This window comes from Scyliorhinus canicula, chromosome 7 (genome assembly GCF_902713615.1).
Source record: "Scyliorhinus canicula chromosome 7, sScyCan1.1, whole genome shotgun sequence".
NCBI lineage: Eukaryota > Metazoa > Chordata > Chondrichthyes > Carcharhiniformes > Scyliorhinidae > Scyliorhinus > Scyliorhinus canicula.
In genome coordinates, this window is record NC_052152.1 from 88,343,814 (window position 1) to 88,364,216 (window position 20,403).

Consider the following 20,403-nt stretch of genomic DNA (forward strand, 5'->3'; position numbering starts at 1 on the left):
ACTGCACAGACAGCACCCAACCCAATGAACCCCATCACCACTCAGCGGAGGGTGACCACGGAAGACCAACCCGATTTCCCCAGCCTACAGACAAAGCCCTGAGAATTTATGTAGACGGATCCTCCACAGTCCTTGACGGAAAAAGGATAACAGGATATGGCATTTATGTAGAGGATGCGCAGGGACGTGCTTTAGAAGAGATAGCTTTAAAGTTGCCTGCTTCGAAGGCAGCCGCGTTACCAGCCATTGCTTACGTTGTCCAGTACCCCGATTCATTCCCGACCCCTGCAGACATATATTTGGCCAGTTTGTACGTCTGCAACAGCCTTACGGAATTCCTACCCCTGTGGGAATCGAGAGGATTTCTTTCCGCGGACGGAAAATCTCTACCCTCAGCCCCACTACTAAAACATATCCTTCAGACAGTTAAAGGCAGAGAATACGGCACCATCAAAGTAAGAAGTCACCATCATTCCTCCCCACCCGGTAATGTGAAAGCTGGCGCCCTAGCGAAAGCAGGCTCACAACATGGCCATTGTTGGCAACCCCCAGAGAGTGCCCCAGTACACGCAGTTCAGGTCTCACAGACCAACATCCAAGACCTAGCCCGGTCACAAAAAGAAGACGAAGCGTTAAAGGAGATTTTAACAGGAAACTTCCCAGTTCCCTGTGAAAGGTTTAGAAATTCTTTGACGGTCCATGAGAGAATCGTTTTAAAAGATGGAGTTTATGTAGTCCCCACCCAGGACAGGAACAAAATTATTTGCAGGTTCCATGACGGACATGGACATCAAGGGATTGAATCCACCCTTGCCCACCTCAGACCCCTCTGCTGGTGGCCCGAGTTGAAAACCAATGTGTCCCACTACGTCGCAAATTGTTTAATTTCTGCTCAAAACAATCCCGATAGGTATGCGAGAAAAAACCCATCTCCGACACACCCGCCCTGTAAATGGCCCGTGGACAAACCTCCAATTAGATTATATTGGCCCCCTCCCCCCCTGCAGAAATGGTTACAAGTACATGTTAGTAGTGATAGACACATTTACGAAATGGGTCGAGGCGTTCCCATTGAGAACAAACACAGCCAAGGCCACTGCATTGGTCTTAACAGAACAGATTTTGACAAGATGGGGACTCCCCATAGTATTGAGTCGGACCAAGGTTCCCACTTTACGGGAAGAGTCATGAAAAATGTTATGACAATATTTGGAATTAAACAAAAGTTCCACATTGTCTATCACCCGCAGTCCAGCGGCATAGTGGAGCACATGAATCGTACGTTAAAAGCCACCCTTAGGAAAATGGTGCAGCAGCACAATACAACATGGGACACAGTGCTCCCTTCGCACTGATGTTTATTAGCAACACAGTGTCGAGCTCAACAGGGGTATACCCCCCATACCCTCATGACCGGACGATCCATGAAGGGTACCAAATACTTATTCGGACTTGATTTGGCCAGCCCCGCAATCACTGCCCTGACCCATGAGAAAGCAGTCCAGCACATGGTAGAGAATATTAAAGCAGCACAGCTCCGTGCAGATGTTCGACTAGGCGCTAAACGAAGGCAGAGTAAGGCCTGCTTTGTCAAAACAGTACACCCAACAGAGTATACAGTCGGACAGCAGGTAATGATCACCTTGTACAACCGTAGTTCGTTCCTCTCCCCTAAATTTGCAGGACCCTATTCAAATCCAGACAAGGCAAACCCTTGTGGTTTTTTTGTAAACGTGGTTTACAAAATCACGTTTCCCAACGTAAAATCAGGATGGTTCCATGTAAATCAGCTCAAGGTTTATGGAATACAGTGCAGACACTCGCACCATCTCTCATTGGCAATGGCAGACAATGAGGACCCGCCCCCGACAACCCGAGTTCCCCTTCCCCCAGCAACTGCAGCACGTCCACAGACAAGACCTTGACCACGCCCTCAGGATCAAATTTCACCTTGACGCCTGATTCGGCTGCTAGCGACAGCGACAGCACTACCGAAGCCCCTGAGAGACCTGAACAAAGATCCCTTGAACCAAACCCCAGTCACTACAGGCCCTAACACCCCGACGACGATACACTCAGCCCCTTTGAAACAATTTATCTCCCCAATCCGGAATCTGACCCGCCACCCAATGATAGCGACACCCCTCTGACAACCTCCCTACGGACCATGAAGCATTGGCACCATGATAATTCCTGTTGCTTGACGAGAAATGACGAAATGGACCCCACATCGGCACACGCCACATTAGCACGCAAACTCCATGAAAGCGTTTGGCACCCGGGGGATGGTGACAACTACGCGTCTGACTCCCACCATGGTAACCCCTTTGCAACTCTTTTTGAAATAGAATCTTGAGGTGTCCAGATGATGAGAGTCAGGAACTGATGGAGATTTATGGTGTCCTATACCCTGATGGAGCCTGCCTGTTTTGTTTTCTTTAATTTGTTATTTTTAAATGTTGAATGTTTGTTTATTTGTGCGACTACTAATGTCGATCTCACTGAATTTCTTGATACAGTTTCTTCTTTCGGTCTCACACCAAATTTCTTGATGCAATCATAATTATTCTTCTGACGCCACATGGCAGTTAGTGAAACAAGTTTGTCGGCAACCAATATAGTTACAAATTTGTTCCGCTCTTGGAAGGTCACTCGGGCAGTCGAGTAAAGGCACTGATCCCAGCCCTGCCTGGGGACCCCCTATACATTTGGTCAACCAAGCGTTGGTAGTGGAGCAACGGCACTGATCACCGCCCTACCCGGGGATCCCACCCATTCTTGCTCTGCCGCGGATCATACGCACCACCCCATTCGACTACTTGGTTTCAAAACTCTTTTTCTTTTTCGAGTCCTGTGCTTTAAAGAATGCTCTTTGCCACTACTTTCGCCCTTCCCGGCAGCCCTTTGGTTGCTATTCCCCCACATACTATTTACATGTAAGAAACACTTGGTTGGAAAAACAAGGTTGCAGAGGACGGAGAAATTGTACGCCCACTCAGCTCATCGACCACAGGCTGCGAGAGTGCTCGCGCTGTGACACAAAATTTTTGGGATGCCTTGTCTCCGCAAATGGTTGTTTAAAAAAAAAGAGGGAGTCACATATGGTGACAATCATAATGGGAAAATTGACGTTAAGGAGACACAGACGGAAATACGAGATGTTAAACAATACGATGATAACAGAAACTATGCTTGTTCCCTTAGAGAGATACGAAGACGCTCAACGGTGAAGGAAAACCAAAACAAGATGAAGACGACCCTAATCATTGGCAACATGATCGTCGCTGGAACAGTCCAGTTGCGCGCGTTACCCACTTCTACCCCACTCACCACACAGGCCCCGAACACGACCACCCAACACAACACCCCCAGCCCGGACACTACACCGCACACACATCCAGCCACTGATACTCCCACATGGTGTTAGAACCTCATCATGTGGTATCCATTGTCCTACACAGTGGAGACCTTACTAGTAATAACCATATTGTACAGTATCATTCAGACAATTAGATTGCGGAAATGGAGACGGAGCGCCTCCCGCCCCCCATTATGTACATTCAGAGCCCCTTTCCTCAAATTGCAGCAGACCCCGCCCTTTTTCTGAACCTCTTTAATAAATTCCGCGGTTGTTGTTTTGTGAATAAAGTTTATTTTTCTGTGTATGTAAGTGTCAGTGATAGGAAGAAATGCAATGCTGCTATCGGACTTTTTTTGTATTGTAACATGAGTTTTTGGATTGTAAATAGCAGCAGGAGTGTAGTCTAGTTAGAGGCAGTTAGAGGTTCTCCTTTTGCTGAATGTTAAATGGCCTCCTAGAAACTCTTAGACATGTGTTATTTAGGGAAATTAGGTAAATGTTTTTGGACCCATAAGACAGAGTAGAGTAGAACCTGTCCTTGCTTAAGGGTACACGGCATCCCAAGAGAAAAAAGAAGACCCAGTATTGTGATCCTTCACGTTGTGGATCAAGAAGGTGGATTGTAGCCACCTGGGATGGGCACTTCCAACTAAGTACAGAGCGACTCGCAAAGACCGATGGGTAAAATGGACAAGCCAAGAGTCAGGCAGGCTCAGAGCCTGAAATGCATATTTGTCAGTAAAGTCCAGGCGGTATCGAAACCCCGTCCCATTAGCATGTTAATCAGGCCGATTAGCAGGTGATGTCCCATCTCCCCCAACACAAAGGACTGGTACTCCAGCAACCGGGACAGTCCCAGGCATTGCGGCACTGCTCCCTGTCCAAGGGAAACTCAAACAACGGGGTCAATGACCGCTTGAGACACGCCCAGTCATCCAGATCTCCGCCCACTTATTGGTTAAAGAATCGAACGGAATGATCAGGGATCACCCAATTAGTAAGGCTCAAATCGAAGGACCGCCCAAAATATCGCAAACGCCCCCATGTATAAAGGAAGATTCGCCATATGTTCGCTCTCTTTTGGCTTTAGTACACCGGTCACAGCCATCGCCAACTGCAGCAACACCAGAAGCAAGTTCGAGTTCAACACCCACTACCAGACGGATGAGTCCAGCTGAGGAGCAGTTACCACTTCGAACCCAAGAGATCCAGAATTGACCAGCAGACACTGTTTCCTGACCTAAACCGGGTGCCCGAAGTTAAGGTTGTCTTAGTAATAGCTGCAGTTAACTAGTAGTGTTTATGTTGCATGATTAATTGTCTGTAAATAAAGTACCCTTAACCTTGAACTAACTAACTGGTGTTTGGCTCTTTGATCGATAGCCGGTTGAAACTTGTGGTGATATCATTCGATACCTGGTGACTCTAAGCATTCGGACATAGACAATATAGAAAGAAGGCAAATCCCCTGATTGCCCTAATTGGAACAGAGCCACAGAAAAGGCCAAGTAGAGAGAAGAAATGGACAACAGTAGTTACCTATTCATGTACATCGTTATTGATTCGACCTTCAACCAGAAGGTGGCGATAGACATCTACCATGTGACACAAGATATCCAGTAGTTGGCAGTAAGTCGAATTGAGGCTGGTTGCACTAGAGGTAGCTCCAGGAGAATTCACTGAATTCTTTAGTTCTTTAGTTATCTTTTCACGTGTTTATTCTGTTAATAAAGTATCTCACTAGTCAAGGGACTAGATGTTCTGTGTGCATCTGTACTACAGCCACAACACAGAACATAACATGGTACCAGGATGTCAGAACAATTGAAGATAACAACAGAGAAGATGGGTCGAAACAGGTTGAAGAAAGAAAAAAGAAAATTCTTCCATCCGCCTAGTAAACTATGGGCAACCGAAACTCACCGCAGGGAACGAGTGAAGTTAGAGATGGAAGGTCTGAAGGCACCCACCAGCTTCAAGTCACCGGTAATGTAGATGAGAATTGGCGTGTTTTTAAGTAGCAGTTCTCAACTCAGTGTTGCAGCCCTTAGCCTGCAGGCACAGTCTGATGAGAGGAATATTGCGTTGCTGCTCATGGTAGCAGGTCGTCAAGCAATAGAAGTTGAGAATACCTTTGCATTCGACAACAAAGAAGAAAGCAAGAGCTTTGATGAAGTAATAAAGTACTTTGATCGGCATTGCTCTCCGAAGTAAAATGAAACATTTGGACATTATATATTTTTAAAACGTACCAGAAGGCAGGCAAATGCTTTGATAGTTTTGTAACTGGCTTACGGTTAAAGGCAGTCGTGTAATTTTAATATGTTAAAGTTGTCGATGATGTTCAGGATATCGAATGATAAGGCATATGAGAGGCTATTGAGGGAAGAAGGGATTTAATTAGAAAAAGCCATCAAGGTTTGTCATGCAAGCGAGCTGGTGCACAAGATTAGTGCACTCAACCTAAAAGATTTTGGCACCAATCTGGAAGAAGACGCCAGTGCCATAAGCACGTGACGCAGTTGATCAAGAAACGTGGTCTCAATGCAGGCGGCCATTTTAAGCGGCCGACCAGATCCACCATTTTGTGCCAATGCTGTGGCAATTAACATGGGCCACAGCAATGTCCAGCATTTGGGAAGGTAGCTTTCACGTGTGGCAGAACAAATCACTTTGCCAAGCAATGCTTTTAATGTCCAACAGTGGACCGAACAGGATCAGTCTGCGTCCATTGTTGAGATGTCCATTGAAGACCTGCCTTTTGTTGATGTGATTTTGACTAAGGACACGATGAGTCCGAATATGCAGAACAAAGAAGTCTTACTGTCCAGTTGCAGCAATAGTGATGATGCTGTTGATACCATCAAAGACAGTGATGCTGAATGCTTCATTGATCAAATGCAAACTCGACACGGGAGCGAGGGCCAACCTTCTCAGTTTGTCCGATTTGAACGGACTGCGAGTTAAACCGAAAGTCGTCAATCAAATGAGACTACTGAAAGACTACAATGGGAATGAGATTGCGGTGCTGGGAGCATGTGACCTCAAAGAATGGGTACACAACAGAAGTCGCATCATATCACGGCCTCACGGTAGCAGGGGCCTCACGGTAGCATGGTGGTTAGCATCAATGCTTCACAGCTCCAGGGTCCCAGGTTCGATTCCCGGCTGGGTCACTGTCTGTGTGGAGTCTGCACGTCCTCCCCGTGTGTGCGTGGGTTTCCTCCAGGTGCTCCGGTTTCCTCCCACAGTCCAAAGATGTGCGGGTTAGGTGGATTGGCCATGCTAAATTGCCCGTAGTGTAAGGTTAATGGGGGGATTGTTGGGTTACGGGTATACGGGTTACGTGGGTTTAAGTAGGGTGATCATTGCTTGGCACAACATCGAGGGCCGAAGGGCCTGTTCTGTGCTGTACTGTTCTATGTTCTATGTTCTATATCATTTTCCATTGTGGACACAGAACACGAGTCTATCATACAAGCGGACGCATGTAAGACCTTGAACCTAGTTGAGTGGCTGTACATCCCAGACAGTGCGGCGACAGAGGATCATTGCGATTAGCAACGAGGTATAATGGTGCAGTTATCTGATGAGATAAAAGCAAAAGTTAAAGTGGAGGAAGAGATGGGATCGAGGAGCCAAAGGGAATTCCAGAATTCTGGTTTGCAATCTTCAAAAATGTGGATTCGCTCAGTGACATGATACAGGAGCACGATGAGCCGATCTTAAAGCATCTACAAGGTGTAAAGGTAAAATTTTCCGATCCAGGACAGCCAATGAGCTTTACTCTGGAGTTTAAGTTTGAGCCAAATGAGTATTTCACAAATGAGGTAGTGACAACAACATGCCAGATAGAGTCGCAGCCTGACAAGTTAGCCTATTACTTCTTTGATTAAATCAAAATAATGCGATGCACAGGGTGCCACATCGACTGGGGGGGAAAAAAACATTACATTGAAACCATTAAAACGAAGCAGAAGCATAAGGGTTGGGGCACTGGTAAAACAGTTACGGAAACTGTACCAAATAACTCTTTCTTCAATTTCTTCAGTCCTCCTGAAGTTCCAGAACATGGAGAGCTGGATGAAGGTTCTGCAGCAAGACTTTGAAATTGGCTATTTCTTGCATGAACACATAATTCCACAAGCAATGTCATACTTTACAGGGAAGCCATTGCAGATGATGATGATGGTGATTACGAGGCTGATAATTACGATGACTATGATTACGATGATGAAAGTGAAGAATGAGACGATGAGCCAGAAGAGGAAAACTGAAAGTCTACTTAGTTCATTTGGCAGCAGTGACGAGGTGATCACAAGTAGCACCCAATTTGCACAGGACAATGATAAGTGTGAAAGCTCTAAGATGTTGTGTGCAGAGGCTTAAAGTGAGATTACAGCAGTAGATCAATCAAATGAGGGCAAATCAACTGTGAACAGTTTGGCAACTGAAGAAATAATCCCCATTTGGGAGAATTGACTCCAGAGATGTACGATGAATCATGCTATGCCCACGGAATGGTTCCTGCAGTGGATTTCTCAATACTCGAGGCCAGTCCACCCAAAGACTTGCTGGAAGAACAGATGGATACATCTTCGTCCAGTTGTCCAACGAATGACGAAATATATATTGTCATATCAGACGAGGATGAGCCACCAATCAGTTCTCCAATGAAAGACAAAATATATATCATCATATCAGATGAGGATGAGCCACTAATTGAGACTCAAACACAAAGTGAAGAAACAACGTCAAATGTTGACAACATTGATCCAGCTGAAACACCGCAATACGAGGATTTGCAGATCATTCCTGAATTCGCAGATTCATCTGCAACTGCAAAAGCATCCAAAAGAATTCTGACAGTGGACGCCTCACCAGTTAATGGGCATGCAGCAGAGCGTTCGAGCGCAATCACCATGGATCAACCAAAACTCCTCAATCCAGCAAAGGCTCCAGAGTCAGCCATTGTGGCAGAAGAGCCAGAATGAGCTTCCACAGCAAAATATCCAGAAGCTGCCATTGCAAAAAGGGTACAGAAGCAGCTAATCACATGGTCGAGTCCAGTAGCAAGAAGGATGCCACTGAAGCTAAGAAGAGAAGGAAAAGGAAAGCTGATAATAAAAGAGAAAAGGAAGGGGAAGAGAGCCCAGGACACAGTTGGTCGACTGGGCACCAGCCGCGACAGTGAAGGCACAAGGATCAGCAAGACGGCCAAAAAAACACATGGAGACGGAGTAGGAAGCATCACTTTAAAAGGCTGAAAGAGATGGTGATGCAAAGACCAGCCACAAAACCGGTCTTCCGAATGGTAAAGCGAAATCAAGCATCTGATCAAGGTTCAGGAGACCAACAAGATAATGTCATTTTGAACATGGAATAAACTGTGCATAAGAGACACATTTAAAATCACCATGCATATCATGTTTTGTAAAGCAGTTACATTTGTACATGTGACCTGTTTAAAATTATTATGCAGATCATGTTTTGTAAAGCAGTTACATTTATAAATGTTAAAACTGCCAAAGGAAGGGGATGTGGTGATATGCCTGTGCACAGTTTTGTATATAGCTATCTATTAATGTATACAGTTGTCGATTTGACCTCCAACCAGCAGATGGAGATAGAGATCTACTATGTGACTTGAGATATCTGGTAGTTGGTAGTAAGTCATACTAGAGGATAGTCGCACTAGAAGTAGCTGCACAGAGGATTCACTGAATTTCTTTACTGGTTACCGTTTGTGCCATAGTTTGTTAGTTATCTTTCCACATGTTCATTCTGTTAATAAAGTATCTTACGAGTCAAGGAACTAAATGTTCTGTGTGCATCTGTACTACGGCCACAACACATAACAGTGTCCATGTACTGCAACACAACAATGCTGCCATACAAAGGGTGTAACCGTCATTCCAGAGTTCCTTTCTGTTTCGCTTCTTCCTGGGGTGTGATACTCATTGGGTATCTGCTGCCTCAGGCTACAAAGGGGTTGCTCGGACTATATCTGCACTGTGCTGGTCACTGCAAAGTAAATAGGCCGTCTTTTGATGCTTTTTTCTTTTCTTCTGCTCTCTGTTTTTATTCGATAACACTAATGAAAATTTTGACCACACGCATAGCAAACGGGTGTAAATTATTTTTTTTAAGTATTTTTATTCAAGGGTTTTCAACAAAAGTATAAATATACAAAATATCAAAAGAACAACCAAAGAGCACCAGAAGAACATAACATCAACCCAACAAACAATCTCAACCCTCCATCCCCCCTGACACGGACCACCTTCCCCTCCCCCCGAAACACCCTCCCCCCCGACCCAACCCCCCGCTGACCCCTCAGCCCTCATTCAAGTAATCAATGAACAGTTTCCACCTCCGGATGAACCCTTCTACTGACCCCCACAGAGCAATCCTGATCTTCTCCAACCGTAAGAATTCTGCCAGGTTGCTCACCCTCACCCCTGCCTTTGGCGGCTCCGAGTTCTGCCAACATAACAAAATCCAACTCCGGGCTATCAGGGAGGCAAAGGCCAACATATTGGCCGCTCTCCCCCCCTCCTCCCGCTGGATCTTCAGACACACCAAATATCACCACCTCTGGACTCTGGGCCACCACCACACCCAGCACCTCAAATATAACATCCGAGAATCCCTGTCAGGACCCCCTCATCTTGGACATGGCCAGAACATATGGGCTCCCTGTGCACCACCAACACCTATCCTCCACTCCCTCAAATATCTACTCATCCTCACCACCACCATGTGGCTCATTTGCATGACTTTAAACTGGATGAGACTTAGCCTCGCATACCACCACACCCTCCGCAAGGCCTCAGCTCCACCTCCTATCCCAGCTCCTCCTCCCATGTGTGCTTAATATCATCCGTCAGTGCGCCCTCCCCCTCCTTGTTCAGTTCCTTGTAAATATCTGACACCTTCCCTTCCTCTATTCTGTCCTCCGACAGAAGCACCAGAGGCAGCAACCCCGTGAGGGCCGGCACCTCTCTCCTCACGAAATCCCGAACCTCGAGGTACCTAAAACTATTCCCCTTGGGCAACTCATACAATTCCTCCAACTCCTCCAGCCCTGCAAATTTGCCCCCATAAAAAAGTCCCTGAAGTACTCAATCCCCACCTGCTGCCACCCCTGGAATCTAACATCCAATCTCACCGGCACAAACCTCTATGGTTATCACAAATAGGCTCCCAGACTACATACCCTCTAACCCCAAATGCTGCCTACACCCTCTCCACACCCTCAAAGCCGACACCACCACAGGGCTAACGGAATACCTGCCTGGCGAGAAAGGCAGGAGCGCCAATAACAAGCTCATTCCTCAAACAATGCCGCCTCCACCGGCCCCCAAACTGACCTCTTCTCCAAAGCCCTTTCCTCACCATTGCAATGGTTGTAGCCCAATAATAATTTATCAAATTCAGCAATGTCAACTCAGAAATGCCCGGCGCACCTCTGTCTGAACTCGAACTGCCCCAGCACTCCTAACAAATACGCCCACTCCAACCGATTGACAGCGTCCTCCGCTTCCATCTCCACCACTACCAAAACCTCCTGCCCTCCTGAGGGCATCATAATCACCTTAAGTAACCTCCGAACATTCACCGACAACTGCCTTCCTTTCACAAAATCCGCCTGATCCTCCCCAATCAACCCTGCCATGCAGTCCCCAATCCGCGACACAAGCAACTTCGCCAATAGCTTGGCATCGACATGCAACCACGATATTGAGCGGTACGACCCACACTGCTCCGGTTCCTGATCCTTTTTAAGAATCAGGGAGAGAGAAGCCTGGGATAAAGTAGGGGGGAGTTTACCTCTCACCTCATTATACTCCTTCACCAGCTCTGCCCCAAACGTTTTATAAAGCTTGACTGGGCCTGGGGCCTGCCCTGCCTGCATCACCCCCATGTCATCCATTACCTCCCACAGCCCAATCAGGGCCTCCAGGCTCTGAACCCTCCTCTCGTCCACCTTAGGAAACTCCAACCCATCCAGGAACCGCATCATCCACTCTTCCGCCCTCAGAGACTCCGACTCATAAAGCCTCCAATAAAAGGCGTCTAATACGCCATTCACCCCCTCCGGATCCATCACCACCTTACCCCTTTCATCCCTCACTCTAACGATCTCCTTTGCTACTGTATGCTTCCACAACTGTGGACCAGCATCATACTTGCCTTCTCCTCGTACTCATAAACTGCCCCATTAGCCCTCTGCAACTGCCCCACTGTCTTCCCTGTCGACACTAATCCAAACTCCCTCGGGAGCCTCTGTTACGCCTCCAACAGCCCCTCCTCCGGCGCCACCAAGTACATCATTTTCACCCTCAAGGTTTCATTGACCAGCATTGCCCTCTCCTCCCTCTCCACCCTCTCCCTATGTGTCCAAATCAAAATAAACTCCCCTCTGACTACAGTGCCTCCTACAACATGGCAGCTGTGATCTCCCCAGTATTATTCACCTCAACATAGCAATGAATAGCAGCCCTCACTCTCTCACACTCAGCCCCATATCTAACCTCCACTGCAGCCGTTGGGCATCCCTCTGAACCACCTACAAATCCACCCAATGTGGCGTGTGGTCAGAGACCACGATTGCTGAATATCCCAAGTCGGCAACCCCCCACATCATCCCAATTTGGGCATAAACATTAACCAAGACCACAGCCATCCCCTCCAGCTTCCCACTAACCACCACGTACCATCCCCGGATCTCCCACAATACTCCCCACCTAAAATGCTCACTCTTATTGACCAACGCCACCACTCCACCCGTCTTCATATCCAGCCCCGAGTGGAACGCCTGCCCCACCCATCCCTTCCTCAGCTTTGTCTGATCACCCAACTTCAGGTGTGTTTCCTGTAAAAACACCACATCCGCCTTCAGACTCCTCAGATGTGTGAATACACGCAACCGTTTAACCAGCCCATTCAACTCTATCATGTTTCACGTGACCAGCCTGGTCATAGAATCATAGAATTCACACTGCAGAGGGAGGCCATTCGACCCATCAAGTCTGCATCGACCCTTGGAAAGAGCACCCTACCCAAGCCCACACCTCTACCCTATCCTCGTAACCCAGTAACCCCACCCAACCATTTTCGACACTCAGGGAAATTTATCATGGCCAATCCACCTAACCTGCACATCTTTGGACTTGTGGGAGGACACCGGAGCATCCGGAGGAATCCCATGCAGACACGGGGAGAACATGCAGACCCTGTACAGGCAGTGACCCAAGCCAGGAAACGAACCTGGGACCCTGGAGCTGTGAAGCAACTGTGCTCACCACTATGCTACTGTGCTGCCACGTGGGGGGCTCCCTGCCCCCTTCTCCTGCTGATCTGCCATACTCCTTCTTAAGCCAGTCCCCGGCCCACGTCACATGCCCCTCCAGGCCTACCCTCAGATGTCCACCGCTATCGCTCTCTGCCCAACTGCGCCAAACCAACCACACCCATGTCAGCAACACTCCACCATGAAACAAACAGACAGCCACATTCCTCCTGCCTTCCTCCTGACGATCCCCAACTTCACTTCCATTAACTAGCCCACCCCGCTAGCATGGTGGCCCCCGTCCAAGGCCTCTAACCACCTCATCTCCCTCCAATCCACCCCTGCCCCTCTCATCCCAACCACCAACAAACAAAGAAGAACAAAAGGCACACTCGCCATTGCCGCTCCCCCAATGTTACCCACTCTAAACTACGCTTCCAGACATTCTACCACAAACACTCCTCTCCGAAGTTCAGTGTCCTCACACTCATCCCAGTCCATGATGGTCTCTCATAAAGCCTATCCCCTCCTCTGGCGAGTCAAAATAAAACTCCTGCTTCTGATGCATCACCCACAAGCGGGCAGGTACAGAATCCCAAACTTCACACTCTTATTGAAGGGGGCAGTCTTTACCTGGTTGAATCGGCCATCCTCTTCGCCAAGTCCATCCAGGTCCTGATAGACCTGTAGCTCACTCCCTTCCCAGATACAGCTCCTCTTTTCCATGTCCAAGAAACGGTGACACCGCACCACCATCGCCCTCGGTGGCTCCCCCACCTCCTGCCTCCTCCTCAGCACCCTGTGCGCCCGATCCACCTCGAGGGGATGATCAAAGGCCCCTTCCCCCATCAACTGTTCCAACATCCTCGCCACATATTTGGCAGCATCTACTCCCTCAATGCCCTTGGGCACCCCGACTATACTCAAATTCTGTCACCTGGAGCGATTCTCCAGGTCTTCCAACTTCTCTCTTAGCCTCTTCTGGCTGTCCACCATCATCTCCAACTCCTCTGTCAGCGAGACCATCCACCCCTCATGTTCGCCCACCACCTCCGCCACCTTCTGAATCACCAAGCCCTGTGCCTCCAACCTCTGCCCCCCTTTCTGAATCGCAGCTCTGAGCAGCTCCGCCGCCTTAGCCAGGCCCTCTGAGGCCTCCTTCCTCTGCTGCTGGAACTTATTATTTAAAGACTCCACCAGTTGCTCCATTGACCTCTGGGCGGGCAGCACTGCTCCCTCTCCCTCCACCATCTTAACCAGTGGTACACCACGAAATCTGCCCTGTTCCAGCTGCTCTCTCTATCTCGTGGCACATCCCATCCTCTGATCCATACACCGATCTCACCAGAGGAATATTGCCTTTCCTGGGCACTCTCACAACATTCACCCTCAAAACAAACTCCAATTACGGGTGGAGAAGGACCAACAAAATCCACCTTGAGTGGGAGCCACCAAATATGCAACTTCTCACGCCATGGCTGCCTCCAGAAGTTGCAAATTATTTATAGCCTCAGCTATGATTAATGCAACTGTAAGATTGAATTGTATGATGATAAACTTACCAGTAATAAATTAAAAACTTCAGTAAATCATTTAACAATACTCGACCAGTTAATTAATTAGGAAGGAAAACCTCCCACATTGACTTGGTCTGTTGTCGGGTGCGATTCTCGACCCAAAACAATTCATGACTTCCCTCTGAAACGGCCAAGCAAGCACGCAATTGTACCAAAACCACTACAAAAAATTATAATTCACTTGAACTGCAGTTGTTCAAAAATGAGGCTCACCACCGTTTTCTCATCAACCACTAGGATGGGCATTAAATGCTGGCCTTGCCTACAACCTGTGAAGTATTGAAACAAAACATTTGCGTTCAATTGCATAGCAATCTTTTATTAGGTTATGAGGAATTTGGGTGGCATGTTGAGGGTGGCACAGTGGTTAGAACTGCTGCCTCACAGTGCCAGGGTTCGATTCCAACTTCGCATGATGTCTGTGTGGAGTTTGCCCATTTTCCCCATGTCTGTGTGGGTTTCCTTCAGGTGTTCCGGATTCCTCCTACAATCCAAAGATGTGCACGCTAGGTGGATTGGTCATGCTAAATTGCCACTAAGTGTCCAAAGATTAGGTGTGGTTACGGGGCTGGGGTGAGGTATTGGGCCTTGCTAGGGTGCCCTCTCGGAGGGTCAGTGTAGACTCGATGGGCCGAATGGGATTCTATGATTCTATGATTGAATCCTAGAGCTCTTCAACCAAGGAAAGGACATGACCTGTTCCTCTAACAGCTTCCTCCATTGCCACAAAGACATGGTGCTGCCTACTCATGCTCTGTTTCACTCACTGTTGCCTCCCAAAACTGGCTGTTTAAATCCCCCGGGGTGGATATATTTATGCTGACGTTTGTACTTCAAATTCTGCTAACGTATCCTGTGCCACAGTGCAGTGCTTTAATGTATATCCATAGAGTGAGTGAGTGACGGAGAAACAGGGAAGTTATTACGTTCTGAACTTAGGGAGGGCTCCAACTTCATTCCTCTATGGTATTAACTATAATGTTGCCTTCTGAAACGTAGTTTGCCCCCTCGAGTTATGTGTCGCTTTGCCCTTCTGAAAGAGAAGGCATGTTGAAAATGTGAAGTGCACTTTCCTGGGATAATCAAGTGCCCATGATGAGTTAAGCGAACATGCATCTTGCAGCGATAGTTTTCTGAAGCATATTGCGTATCCAAGGCCTGAGTATTTAGCCAGCTTTTACGTGAGATTCCTCCCTCATAGTTATGGCTTAGCTAAATACACAGCTCAGCAGACACACATCAACCTGGTTAAGACGGCTTTATTATTCCAAGCTTGGTTCATGTTCATTGAGAAAGATCTAGATAAATGCCACAATCAATCTGGCTAACACTGATAAAACACACCAATTATAGCGTTTTCAAAAAATCCACCCCAGTTGGACTTGATCCAACCCTTGGAGTTGTCACTTCTATGTTATCCAGTAAAATTTACTTTAAGGAAAATAATGACTTTTGATCAGCTCATGATTTAACCCCACCCTGTCACCTGTTGTTTACAGGACCATGTGTCCATTCTAAAGTTGTTTTTCGGCCATTCCCATGCTACGTATTGCAGTCAGTTCCTGTCCACCTCATTGTTCATCCAGGGGCAGGATGACAAACCTGGTTTCCTCTTCACACCATGGATTGTTTGAGACAGGATATTGGGGGCAGCGATTAAAAACTGTTTACTGAGTTGACTGTGTAATTTGCTGATCACACAATCCTGTTTGTCTCAAAAACATGGCCACGTTAGCTAGCTTAAATCCCATCATACATTGTGGCCACTGCTTGTAGCAAGGGTTTAAATGCATATTACTGCTATGTCTTAAAAATACAGGTTTAATGCTTAATAATGATTACTGGGTATACTTTCTATGGTTAATCTCAATCCTTAATAACCTAACTTATGTAGAACTATTCTAGTGTTATCCTAACTATTCAGTTTTAAGATGTCTCATCTCTGGAGACACCTTGACTCACCTTTACTGTTGCAAATTGTCCCAGTTCTAGTTTGGAATACAGCTAGAAAGTTTGCCCTGTGATTGTTGGAACTGCAAAGGTGATTGAGAGCTTTTGCATTCGGTCTCAGCCAAGCATGTAGCTAGTGGAGGGTGACCTCTGTGGCACTTGCACTTTATGCAAGTAAATAATGGGTGTTCTTGGCTGGTTTACTGAGGTCATCAGGTTTCTTCACCCTCTGCATAATCCTCCTGAATTAGGACCCTTTGTGTCGCCTTGAAGTTGCAGAGCTGTAATGCGGGGCGGTGCCTTCAGCACTAGCAGGGTGATTCACCTTTGATGGAACAACTCCACAACTGTGTCATTGAATGAGAAGGTTCTTTATGAAACATACTGCACAATTTCATCCCATTCACTGACCACTGATCCTCCCACCGCCAACAGCTTTAATTCCTCTTTTAATGGCAGATAGGTCAAATTTCCCATGACATCACCTACCCCCAGCCCCATCCTCCCCGCCCCCAAACACCCCACAAATTCAGTATGCTGCCAGTGCCAGGCACAAAAGAAGAACATATGAATTAGGAGCAGGAGTAGACCACTCGGCCCCTCGAGCCTGCTCCGCCATTCATTATGATCCTGGCTGATCTAATTTTAACCTCAACTTCATATTCCTGCCTACCCTGATAACCTTTCACCCTGTTTCTTATCAATAGTCCACCTATTTCTGCTTTAAAGATATTCAAGGACTCTGCTTCAACCGCCTTTTGAGGAAGAGAATTAAAAAGTGTCACCATCGTCTGAGAGAAAAACAAATCCTTATTTCTGTCTTAATTAGGCGACCCTTTATTTTTAAACAATGGCCCTGAATTCTAGATTCTCCAGCAAGAGGGAACGTTCTTTCCACATTCGACTTCTCAAGTCCCCACAGCATCTGACATGTTTCAATCAAGAAGAAAGAGCTTCCATTTATATATGACCTCAGGGTGCCCCAAAGTGCTTTACATCTAACCACTTGACAGCTTATTAAAAAGAATGTTACTCTTCTAATGTAAGACATCCAAAGCAACCAAGTTTGCACACAGCAAAGTTCCACAAGCAGCCATGAAACAAATGATCAGAGCTTCTGTCGTTAATTGAAAGGTGAGTGCTGGCCAGGACATTAGAACTCCCCAGCCATGGAATTTGATACATCCACCTGAGAGGGGAGAGACAATATTGGTGTAATGTCCCATCAAAAAGACACCAGTTCCTAAAGTTCAGCATTCCCCCGATACTGAAATGTCAGCTTAGGTTGTGTGCTCACATCCCTGAAACTCAACATCTTTTGATTTTGATGCAAACTTATTTTTTATTCTATCATGGGATGAGGGGGTCACTGGCTAGGCCAGCATTTGTTGCCCATCCCTAATTGCTCTTGAGAAGGTGGTAGTCAGCTATTTTCTTCAACCGCTGTAGTCCATCTGGTGCAAGTGCATCTACAGTGCTGTTAGATAAGAAGTCCCAGCATTTGACCCAGCGACAGTGAAGGAACAGCGGTATAGTTCAGGATGTTGTGTACCTTGGAGGAGAACTTACAGGGGGTGGTGTTCCGATGCATATGCTACCCTTGTCCTTTTCAGGACAAGGTTTTGGAAGGTGTTTGATGGGTTGCTGCAGTGCATCTTATAGATGGTATTGTGCACCAGTGGTGGAGAGAGTGAATGTTTAAGTTGGTGGTTGGAGTGGCAATCAAACAGGCAGCTTTGACTGGATAGCATTGAGGTTCTTGAGGGTTGTTGGAGCTGCATTCACCCAGGTAAGAACATAGAACATGGGACAGACAGTGCAGAAGGAGGCCACTCGGCCCATCAAGTCTGCACCGACCCACTTAAGCCCTTACTTCCACCCTATCCCCATAACCCAATAACCCCTCCTAACCTTTTTGGACACTAAGGGCAATTTAGCATGGCCAATCCACCTAACCTGCATATCTTTGGACTGTATTCCACCAGTGGAGAGCATTCCATCACACTCCTGACTTGTGCCTTGCAGATGGTGAAAAAATGAAATGAAATTAAAATGAAAATCGCTTATTGTCTCGAGTAGGCTTCAAATGAAGTTACTGTGAAAAGCCACAGTCGCCACATTCCGGCACCTATTCGGGGAGGCTGTTACGGGAATTGAACCATGCTGCTGGCCTGCTTTCAAAGCCAGTGATTTAGCCCTGTGCTAAACCAGCCCCTGGTGGACAGCCTTTGGGGTGTCAGAGTTGAGTTACTTGCTGCAGAATACCCAGCCTCTGGCGTGGTGTCACAGTATTTCAATGAAAAGTGGCTGGTCCAGTTCAGTTTCTGGTTAATGGTAAAACCCAGGATGCCGTTAATGAGGTTTCAGTGGTGGTAATGTCATTGAATGTCACGGGCAGATGATTAGGCTCTGCTTTGTGTTACCATAAACCAGACTGAGGCCACTGGGAGAGATATAGTGGAGACCAGCACTCCCAATTCATGGAAGAATGTTTGTAACGCCAGTCCGGGCACCAGGATCCTTTCTAAAAAAAATAGAACTGACACAAATACTTGACAGCAACATTTTCATTTGGTGGTTCAGTTGTTGATGTTTCAAAGTGATGCTGAATCCCATCTATATGTTATGCAACAAAATATCAAAGAATTGACAAACTGGAAACCTTATAACGTTTATCACCTTCCTTTCCGATTAATTACTTTTTGAAAAAGGTGGTAGGAACTCTGCTTTTACTCTCCCTAGAAACCTACAGCACAGAAATAGCCCATTTTGCCCACTGTATCTACCTTCTAGCTATCAAATGAGTCTCATGACCCTGCTTTTTCCTAAACGCCCTACAATCTATTCCATTTTTAAGTGTTTATACGATTTCCTTATGAAAGTTACTATTGGTTATTGCTTCTATCACTCTTCCAGGCAATGCACTCAGACGCTAACAACTTCTAATTATTCCTCCACATTTTTCTATTGCTCTCCTCTGTGATTTACCTCTCTCTCTCTCTCTCTCAATTTCTCTTTCCAGCTTCCCAGTGTGCTGTCATTCCCAGCCGGCTTATTGATGGCTCCATCAGGCTGCATCCTCCAGAGGGGCTACAGTCAGACAGCCAGTGAGTGTCGAGCCCTGTTAAGCCCAAACGCCGGCTGCCCATCCAGAGCACGATCACACTTTCTGGTCTCCGAGCACATCTGGCGAACTTGGTGCTGAAGTGAAGTGGCGAGCAGGGGCGTTTCGGATTGAATTGTTGAGCAGAGATAACGCTGCTCACAGCCCCGAAGGACAGGTGCCCGTGTATTGAAGAAGGTAAGGGGGCAGAATCTTACAGCGACTCTCAGTAGCTAGAGCATACTTTGAATCCTCAACTGCGAGGCGAATTCTAAAGAAAGCGTTCCCCGAATTAACACAGGGCTCTCGGTTGCTGCTGCTTTTATTTGAAGCAACGCTGTCTTGTATAAACATTAACAAACGAATTTTGAGGATGGTGACTTTCCCGGAATAGGTGAACTGGGCAAATGTTTTCCAACGCTATCAGTGACCAACAGGTTGTCCAACAAAGCGTGTCTGACCAAGTGAGTGGAAATGAATGTGAGAGTTGAATTCGGGGTGGTGTTTTAACATTGTGCCCGATGCGCTGTTTATAGACAACAGGTACCCCGGGATCACTCAACATCTCAGTCTATTCCGTTCGAATCCATTTCTCCTGTACGTCGATGGCTTGTTGCATGTAATGCCCCAGTATTTAGGGAACTCCAGCCCAGTGTTAGTGTATCAGACGTGGCTTCACTGGATACATATCTCTGTGAAGAGCATGGCACAGTTTCTGTTGGATACCCCACGTATCTGCTCAAGTGGGGAGAGGAAGAAAGATTTCTAGTGCTGGTCTTGGATGTCTTGAAGCACTTTGCAGCCAATTAAGTATTTTTTTTGAAGTGTTGTAATGTAGGAGATGTAGCCGCCATGCTGCCCACAATAAACTCCCAAACAGCAATGAATGTGAGAACGACCACATAATCTGTTTTGGTGATGTTGGTGAGGGATAAATATTGGAGGCATTAACTTCTTGTACTGACAGAAAACCAAGTGAGGCGATCTTGATTATTTTGTTTAAACAGTGTCATGGTTTGTTTTACGATTACCTGCGAGTACAGAAGGGATCTTGGTTCGGCATCTCACTCCCAATATTGCAGCACTCCCTCAGTAACGCCCGGGAGTGGGACCTACA

General features: G+C 46.8%; 1 protein-coding gene and 1 pseudogene across 1 annotated transcript in view; both read left to right on the forward strand.

The window, feature by feature from the left end:
• Nucleotides 1-5,173: 5,173 nt before the first annotated feature.
• Nucleotides 5,174-7,638, forward strand: LOC119969106 (annotated as a pseudogene).
• An 11,684-nt stretch (nucleotides 7,639-19,322) lies between these two features.
• The window catches only part of drd3 (dopamine receptor D3), a 116,216-nt gene continuing 115,135 nt past the window's right edge, over nucleotides 19,323-20,403 (forward strand). Inside the window, exon 1 of the mRNA XM_038801243.1 lies at nucleotides 19,323-19,484. The gene's annotated coding sequence lies outside the window, so the exon portion shown is untranslated. The remainder of the gene's footprint in view (nucleotides 19,485-20,403) is intronic.